This window comes from Macrobrachium nipponense, chromosome 28 (genome assembly GCF_015104395.2).
Source record: "Macrobrachium nipponense isolate FS-2020 chromosome 28, ASM1510439v2, whole genome shotgun sequence".
In the NCBI taxonomy this organism is placed as follows: Eukaryota; Metazoa; Arthropoda; class Malacostraca; order Decapoda; family Palaemonidae; genus Macrobrachium; species Macrobrachium nipponense.
Window position 1 is genome coordinate 45013073 of NC_087217.1, and position 8880 is coordinate 45021952.

The window sequence follows — 8880 nt, forward strand, 5'->3', positions numbered from 1 at the left end:
ACCTTTTTTGCCTTTGTCCGTGCTTGGGTGCTTGTGGTTGGTTGGGTTGGGTGTTCGGTGACTCTTGGGAAGGGTGGGGGGTGGGGAAAGGTAGAGGGAGCTTCAGGAAGAGAGAGAGAGAGAGAGAGAGAGAGCGAGAGAGAGAGGGAGGGAGGGAATTGAGTGTTTTGGGACAGGGAGAAGGCAGAGGAAGCTTAAGGAAGAGAGAGAGAGAGAGAGAGCGAGAGAGAGAGTTGATTGTTTTGGGACAGGGACAGGGCAAGAGTAGCTTTAGAGGGAGAGAGGGGGGAGGAAGGAGTTGAGAGTTGAGTGTTTAGTGTTTTGGGATAGGGAGACGGCAGAGGAAGCTTCAGGATGAGAGAGAGAGAGAGAGAGAGAGAGAGAGATAGAGAGAGAAAGAGAGAGAGGGGGTGCCGGAGTGGAGAGCGAGTGTTTTGGGACGGAGAAAGCAGGAGACGCTTCAGGGAGAGAGAGAGAGAGAGAGAGAGAGAGAGAGAGAGAGAGAGAGAGAGAGAGAGAGAGTTGTGTGTTTTGGGACAGGGAAAGGGCAGGAGTAGCTGAGAGAGAGAGAGAGAGAGAGAGGGAGGGAGGGAGTTAAGTGTTTATTGTTTTGGGATAGGGAAAGGGCAGGAGAAGCTTCAGAGAGAGAGAGAGAGAGAGAGAGAGAGAGGGAGAGATATTCTTCCATTCTTTTTTTTTTTCTTTTTATCTTTCTTTTGGCTGAACTTTCATGTCAAACTTTATAAGTAAGTGGAAAGTGGTACTTCCCACAGCCGTATTCCAAGGCGCCCTTTGCTGCTTTCTTGAGTGGAAAGGATTTGATCAGAAATAAAAAAAAATATATATATAAAAAAGTATTTTTTTCACTTAGGACCTTCGACGCTACCAACAGATTTTTATTATGGACTGGGGACGCTTTTGTGCTTCGTGCAGCATTTTTCACACCTGAATTATGAAGGAGTTGATGGCCTTTTGGACCACCTTCCCTTTACTTTTTGTGGCTGGCGAACTTATTATTATTATTTTTTTTTTGTTTTTTTGCTCTATGACAATCCTCCAATTTGACTGGGTGGTATTTATAGTGTGGGGTTCAGGGTTGCATCCTGCCTCCTTAGGAGTCCATCACTTTTCTTACTATGTGCGCCGTTTCTAGGATCACACTCTTCTGCATGAGTCCTGGAGCTACTTCAGCCTCTAGTTTTTCTAGATTCCTTTTCAGGGATCTTGGGATCGTGCCTAGTGCTCCTATGATTATGGGTACAATTTCCACTGGCATATCCCATATCCTTCTCATTTCTATTTTCAGGTCTTGATACTTATTATTATTATTATTATTATTATTATTATTATTATTATTATTATTATTATTATTATTATTCAGAATAAAATTAGTTCGAATGATGCAGTCATCCCGATTTAACAGAAAATGTGTTTAGTCAATTTTATTATGTTTGTCTCTGCTTTTTCTCCTGCTTAACAGGCTCTGCTGCTGTTTCTGTTTCTCTCTCTCTCTCTCTCTCTCTCACTCTCTCTCTCATACGCGGACGCAGACAACACAAACGCCTCACACAGACAACGCCAAATATATGTATTTTTTTATCATTATCTAAGTTTATCTGTGACTATTCTCAATTTGAACAGGTGCAGCTCTCTCTCTCTCTCTCTCTCTCTCTCTCTCTCTCTCTCTCTCTCACGTCTAATATATTTTGTTTTTGCCTGCCTATCGGTTTCTTTATCTGCGATTTTTTCTCGTTTTCAACAAGTGCTGCTGCCTCTCTCTCTCTCTCTCTCTCTCTCTCTCTCTCCACAAACGTACACAATTTCCCTCACAGCAAACAGGAATGAATGGTAACTGATCAACATTCAGGAAGATATAGTCGGTTCGTGTTTTTTTTTTTTTTTTTTTTTCTTTTTTTAACACCTTTAAACAAGTGTCAAACGCTATCAACGCTTCGTCTTCTTTGGCGGCAGCACCTCCGTCAGGAAGTTTGGCGATGCGTCTGCTGATATCAACAATGGTAGCCTTTGTCGGTTTGTCGACTGCGAATAGAAACTTTACGGCTGGTGGTGCCGTAACAAATGAAGTGTCGCCATTTTTTTCTTTTTAACTATTTTGTTTTAACCTCAACTTTTTTTTTTATCATGTATGCCGTGGGAAGGGTAGGGGGGCGAGGGTAGCGCCATCAGAGAACCTCATGCAGCGCACTGTCGGTGTGCCTTCTACGCAAATATATATATATATATATATATATATATATGTATATATGCAAATATATATATACATACACACACACACACACACACACACACACACACACACATATATATATATATATATATATATATATATATATATATATATATATATATATAAATAAGTCATATCACATTTCCGTGATTCATATACATATATCGAGCTACAATGTCCTTTAATATCTAATTCGCTCTACCTCGGAATTAATATATTTCGGTTAAGCATATATGAAAATATATTAATTCCGAGGTAGAGCGAATTAGATATTAAAGGACATTGTAGCTCGATATATATTATATATATATATATATATATATATATATATATATATATATATATATATCTATATATATATATATATGTCCTATATTATAGACGTGTATTAATAACCATATATTATATGTTATATATTAGTCAATATATCTGGTATTAAAATATATGTATATATACATATATACGTATGTGTATTTATGTATTATTTATTTAGCTATTTTATATTTTCTACATTACTCATATATTGTCTCATATAATTATTCACTGTGTATGCATAAGATTCTCTCTCTCTCTCTCTCTCTCTCTCTCTCTCTCTCTCTCTCTCTCTCTCTCTCTCTCTCTCTCTCTCAAGAGAAATTAATCCAACGCTTTCAAAGTTAACAGCAGTCAAGAACATACATATTGAAGAGGGTGCGTGGACCGGAATCCAATTAGAAATACATCGAAAAATAGGGGAAGTAATTTGTTGTTTTATTTCTAGTATTTTTTTTCTAATTGAAACAATTTTGTATAAGAATTAGAGGCCATTACCTTATACATTTAACCATTAAAATCTTTTTAATAAATATTTACTGTTAAAATACGAAAATAATTTAGATTCATTTCTATTTTTTTATTGTTTTTAAGTGAAACAGCAATATTTTTATACAGTGGTTGATCCATTAACTAAAACTGTTTTGACAAGTTTATACCGATATAACGTCGAAAAATATGGGAAGTAATTTATTACATATCTAGTATTATTTTTCTAAGTAAAAAAAAAAAAACAATTTCTTATTCAGTATTTGATTCCATTAACTTACATAATAAAAATACATAAAATTGTTTTTGACAAATCTACACCGTTATAAAGTCGAAAAATATGGGAAGCAGTTTATTGTTTAATATCTAGTATTATTTCTTTCTAAGTGGAACAGCAATTTTGTAAGAAGAATACATAAAATTGTTTTAACAAAATGTTTTCGATTTTTATTTTTCTTAAGTGAAACAACACTTTTGCATAAAGTATTGAGAGGCATTAACTTATATAAAAGAGATATTTTTTTAACAATTATTCGCCGTTATACGCTTATGTAAAAAGAAAAAAATTGTTTTAGCAAATGCGCATTTAAAAAAAAAATCAAATAACCTTTACAGTAACTTCAACAAATGCAAATTTAACTTATTTTTGTCTTCAGCGTCAGTACCGCTATTTTTAACTCCAGTCAGATCCTCGCCCCTAGGTTAAAAATATAAGTGGACCCTACCACAAAAAAAAAAAAAAAAATAGAAAAAATAGAAATAAAAAAGTAAGATAGGATATTATCTGTACCAACAACCTCTCTCTCTCTCTCTCCCCCGAAGATAAATGCCAGCTGATTAAGGAGGTTTGTCTAGAGAGAACGCTGTACTGAGAAAACTCTGTACTGAGAGAACTGTACTGGCGACTGGCTGGGGTCTTAGTGACTCCTTGCTTTCAGAGCGGCCACAGTGCTTTCGTTCACTGGTTAGCCAAGGCAGGTGGCCAGAGGGGTCTCTGTGACTGAATTCTTTATCTAAGCTTCTCTGCATTGAATAAAAAATGTAGATAGATTGAAAGAGAGAAAATAAGGGTTAAAACTTTTGAATCTTTTTGTATCCAATCCTCTGTATCAAAGTAAAAATATATACATTGAAGAAGAGAAAATGAGAGTTGAACCTTTGTGAAAATAAGGCTGAAACTTTTGAATCTTTTTATATCCCATCCTCTGTATCAAAGGAATAATGTAGTTAGATTAAAATAGTGAAAATCAGTATTGAACCTTTTTCCCCTCCCGTGTATTAAACATTAAAAATACAGATAACAATAGAGAAAATAAATATTGAACCCTTTTTCCCATCCCGTGCATTAAACATAATAAACATTAATACAATAAAATAGAGAAAATAAGCATCGAACCTTTTTTCCCATCCCGTGTATTAAGCATAAAAAATGTACATACATTAAAATAGAAAAAAATAAGTATTGAACCTTTTTTTCCCATCCCGTGTATTTTATAAACATAAAAAGTGTACATACATTAAAATAGAAAAAAATAAGTATTGAACCTTTTTTCCTATCCCATGTAATAAATATAAAAATGTAGAGACATTAAAATAGAGAAAATAAGTATAGAACCTTTTTTCCTATCCCGTATATTCAACATAATAAATGTAGATACATTAAGATATAGAAAATAAGTATTGAACCTTTTTTTCCCATCCCGTATATTTAACATAAAAAATGTAGATACATTAAAATACAAAAATTGAGTATTGAACCTTTTTTTCCCATCCCGTGTATTAAACATAAAAAATGTAGATACATTTAAATAGAGAAAATGAGTATTGAGTCTTTTTTCCCATCCCGTGTATTAAAAATAAAAAATGTAGATACATTAAGATACAGAGACTGAGTATTGAACCTTTTTATCCGGTCTTCTGAATTAGGAAAAAAATCGGTAAAAATAAATTAGAGGAGAAGAATTGGGGATTAATCTTTTTCTCCAGCCACCAGAATCTTAACGGCAATCATTTACAAGGTCCAGTTTATTATAGGATTGGATAAATAACGACTAAAAAATGGTCTCTCATACTTTGTCAGCGTCCCGTCGACACCCCGTTATCTCTAGGCCAGGGAAGGAGAAGACGAAGAAGGGGAGGAGGAGGAGGAGGAGGAGGAGGACTAGAAGAGGATAAAGAAGAAGAAGAAAAAGAATAGGAGGAGGAGGAGGAGGAGGTAGCGGAGGAAGAGGAGGATGATGAAGACGACGAGGAGGAGGAGGAGGAGGAGGAGGAGGACGACGACGACGACGACGACGACGACGGAGAAGAAGAGGAGGAGAGGAGACGACGACGACAAGAAGAAAAAGAAAAAGTAGTAGGAGGAGGACGACGACGACGACGAAAACAAGAAGAAGAAGAAGAAAAAGAAGGAGTGGGAGGAGGAGGAGAAGGAGGAGGAGGAGGACGACGACGACGACGACGACGAGAGGAAGGAGGAGGAGGAGGAGGAGGAGGTGGAGGAGGATGAGAAGAATAATGAGAAGAGGACGAAAAAGAAAAAGAAAATGAATACGAATAAGATGAGGAGGAAGAGGAGGAGAAGGAGGATGAGGAGAGGAGAAGAGAAGAGAAGAGTAAGAAGGAGGAGGAGGAAGAGGAGAGGAAGAAGAAGAAGAAGAAAGGAGTTCAGGAAGAAGAAAATGTAGAGAAAGAAGAAGAAGAAGAAGAGGGTGACATTTGTTAAAGAAAAAGGGAAAGGGGGAAAAAAGATAGGTATATACACAAGAAGGGGAAAGGAGAAGAGAGGCCCTGTCAGCGAAAGGTTCTATTAGTCACTTTCGCCATTACTCGATAACTTTTTTTTTTTTTTTGAGAGAGAGAGAGAGAGTTTTTTCATTCTCATTTCTCAAGAGAATTTTTGTTTTTGTTCTATTTTGTCATTTTCTCTAAAATTAGTATTAAGTTTTCATCAAATAATAATAATAATAATATAATAATAATAATAATAATAATAATAATAATATAATAATAATAATAAATAATAATTTATTTTAGATTGTTTTTTAATCTGATTTTTCTTATTTATTTTATCTCTCTGATTTGTGTATTATTATTTTGGTCTCATTTTACACGGTTACTCTTCTCCGATTTATTTAAGACAGTGTTGAGGGAAAGTGTCGTTTAGTGTAGGGGGGTGTAAATTCGTATGTATACGTCATATATCATTCTCTCTCTCTCTCTCTCTCTCTCTCTCTCTCTCTCTCTCTCTCTCTCTCTCTCTCTCATTGGTAATCACAATAAGCAAAGTTACATGCAGCACATCAACACACACAATCTCTCTCTCTCTCTCTCTCTCTCTCTCTCGTTCTAGAATACAAGTCTCCATCATGGAGTCTCTCTCTCTCTCGTTCCAGAAAACAAGTCTCCATCATGGAGCCTCTCTCTCTCTCTCTCTCTCTCTCTCTCTCTCGTGTGTCAAGTTCTCTCTCGAATTCAGCTTAATCGAAGCTTGAAGGGCTCAGCTTGTTTATCGAAGAGGGCGTTGATTTGGAGTTGATTTTCCGAGAGTATTAGGAGCTCGAGTGTCGCTTGGTGACACTACTGGTTGTTGGCTGTTATTATTATTATTATTATTATTATTATTTTTTTTTTTTTTTTTGCTCTATCACAGTCCTCCAATTCGACTGGGTGGTATTTATAGTGTGGGGTTCCGGGTTGCATCCTGCCTCCTTAGGAGTCCATCACTCTTCTTACTATGTGTGCCGTTTCTAGGATCACACTCTTCTGCATGAGCCCGGAGCTACTTCAGCCTCTAGTTTTTCTAGATTCCTTTTCAGGGATCTTGGGATCGTGCCTAGTGCTCCTATGATTATGGGTACGATTTCCACTGGCATATCCCATATCCTTCTTATTTCTATTTTCAGATCTTGATACTTATCCAATTTTTCCCTCTCTTTCTCTTCAACTCTGGTGTCCCATGGTATTGCGACATCAATGAGTGATACTTTCTTCTTGACCTTGTCAATCAACGTCACGTCTGGTCTGTTTGCACGTATCACCCTATCCGTTCTGATACCATAGTCCCAGAGGATCTTTGCCTGATCGTTTTCTATCACTCCTTCAGGTTGGTGCTCGTACCACTTATTACTGCAAGGTAGGTGATGTTTCTTGCACAGGCTCCAGTGGAGGGCTTTTGCTACTGAATCATGCCTCTTTTTGTACTGGTTCTGTGCAAGTGCCGGGCATTCACTTGCTATGTGGTTTATGGTTTCACTTTTCGTATTGCACTTCCTACATATGGGAGAGATGTTATTTCCGTCTATCGTACTTTGAACATATCTGGTTCTTAGGGCCTGATCTTGTGCCGCTGTTATCATTCCTTCAGTTTCCTTCTTTAGCTCTCCCCTCTGTAGCCATTGCCAATTGTCATCGCTGGCTAGTTCTTTAGTCTGTCTCATGTATTGTCCATGCATTGGTTTGTTGTGCCAGTCCTCTGTTCTTTCTGTCTTTCTCCTGTCTCTGTATATTTCTGGGTCTTCGTCTGCTTTTATTAGTCCTTCTTCCCATGCACTCTTTAGTAGTCCTCTCCCTCCTTCCTTTCGTGTTATGTATAGTCTGTCTGTATTTGCTCTTGGGTGTAGTGCTTTGTGTATTGTCATATGTTTCCTGGTTTTCTGATCTATGCTGCGGAGTTCTGCCTTCGTCCATTCCACTATTCCTGCGCTGTATCTGATTACTGGCACTGCCCATGTGTTTATGGCTTTTATCATATTTCCGGCTTTGAGTTTTGACTTGAGTATCGCCTTGAGTCTCTGCATATATTCTTTCCTGATCGTGTCCTTCATCTCTTGGTGTTTTATATCTCCTCCTTCCATTACTCCCAGGTATTTGTATCCTGTCTCATCTATGTGTTTGATGTTGCTCCCATCTGGTAGCTTTATCCCTTCAGTTCTCGTTACTTTGCCTTTTTGTATGTTGACTAAGGCGCATTTTTCTATTCCAAACTCCATCCTGATGTCTCCAGATACAATCCTTACAGTCTGGATTAGGCTATCTATTTCCTTGATGCTCTTACCATACAGCTTGTTGCCTCTTTTCTTGAGTTGGTACCCGGCATCCATCTTCTGTAGTACTTTTGTCATGGGAATCATGGCTACTACGAAGAGTAGTGGGGACTGAGTCGCCCTGGAAGATCCCTCTCCTGATATTAACCTCTGCTAGTCTTATTCCAGAGCTTGTAAGTATTGTATTCCAGTTGCGCATTGTATTTTTGAGGAAGCTGATGGTATTTTCCTCTGCCCCATATATTTTCAGGCATTCTATTAGCCATGTGTGTGGTATCATGTCGAAGGCTTTCTTATAGTCTATCCATGCCATGCTTAGGTTGGTTTTCCTTCTCCTACTGTTCTTCATTACCATTTTGTCTATCAGGAGCTGGTCTTTTGTGCCCCTACACTTCCTTCTGCAGCCTTTCTGTTGGTTGGGGACGGTGTTTGTTTCCTCTAGGTAGTTGTATAGCCTTTCACTGATGATACCTGTTAGTAACTTCCACATTATTGGTAGGCAGGTGATAGGCCTGTAGTTACTGGCTATATTTCCCTTACTCTTGTCTTTTTGTACTAAGGATGTTCTTCCTGTGGTCATCCATTTGGGTGCTTGGTGATTTGAGATACAATGCTGGAGTTTGTTCTGCTATTCGTGGGTGTAGGGCTTGAAGTTTTTGAGCCAGTATCCATGGACTTCATCGGGACCTGGGGCTTTCCAGTTTGGCATTTTCTCTGTGAATCTTTGTTTTATTCTCCCTGTTTCTTCTTCCTTGACTTCCTGGAGCCATGTTGCATGTTTGTTGT

The 8880-nt window shown here is 37.6% G+C and overlaps 1 pseudogene; it reads right to left on the reverse strand.

Moving 5' to 3' along the window:
• Window positions 1-5153: 5153 nt before the first annotated feature.
• Window positions 5154-5716, reverse strand: LOC135201880 (uncharacterized protein DDB_G0271670-like; annotated as a pseudogene).
• Window positions 5717-8880: the final 3164 nt, after the last annotated feature.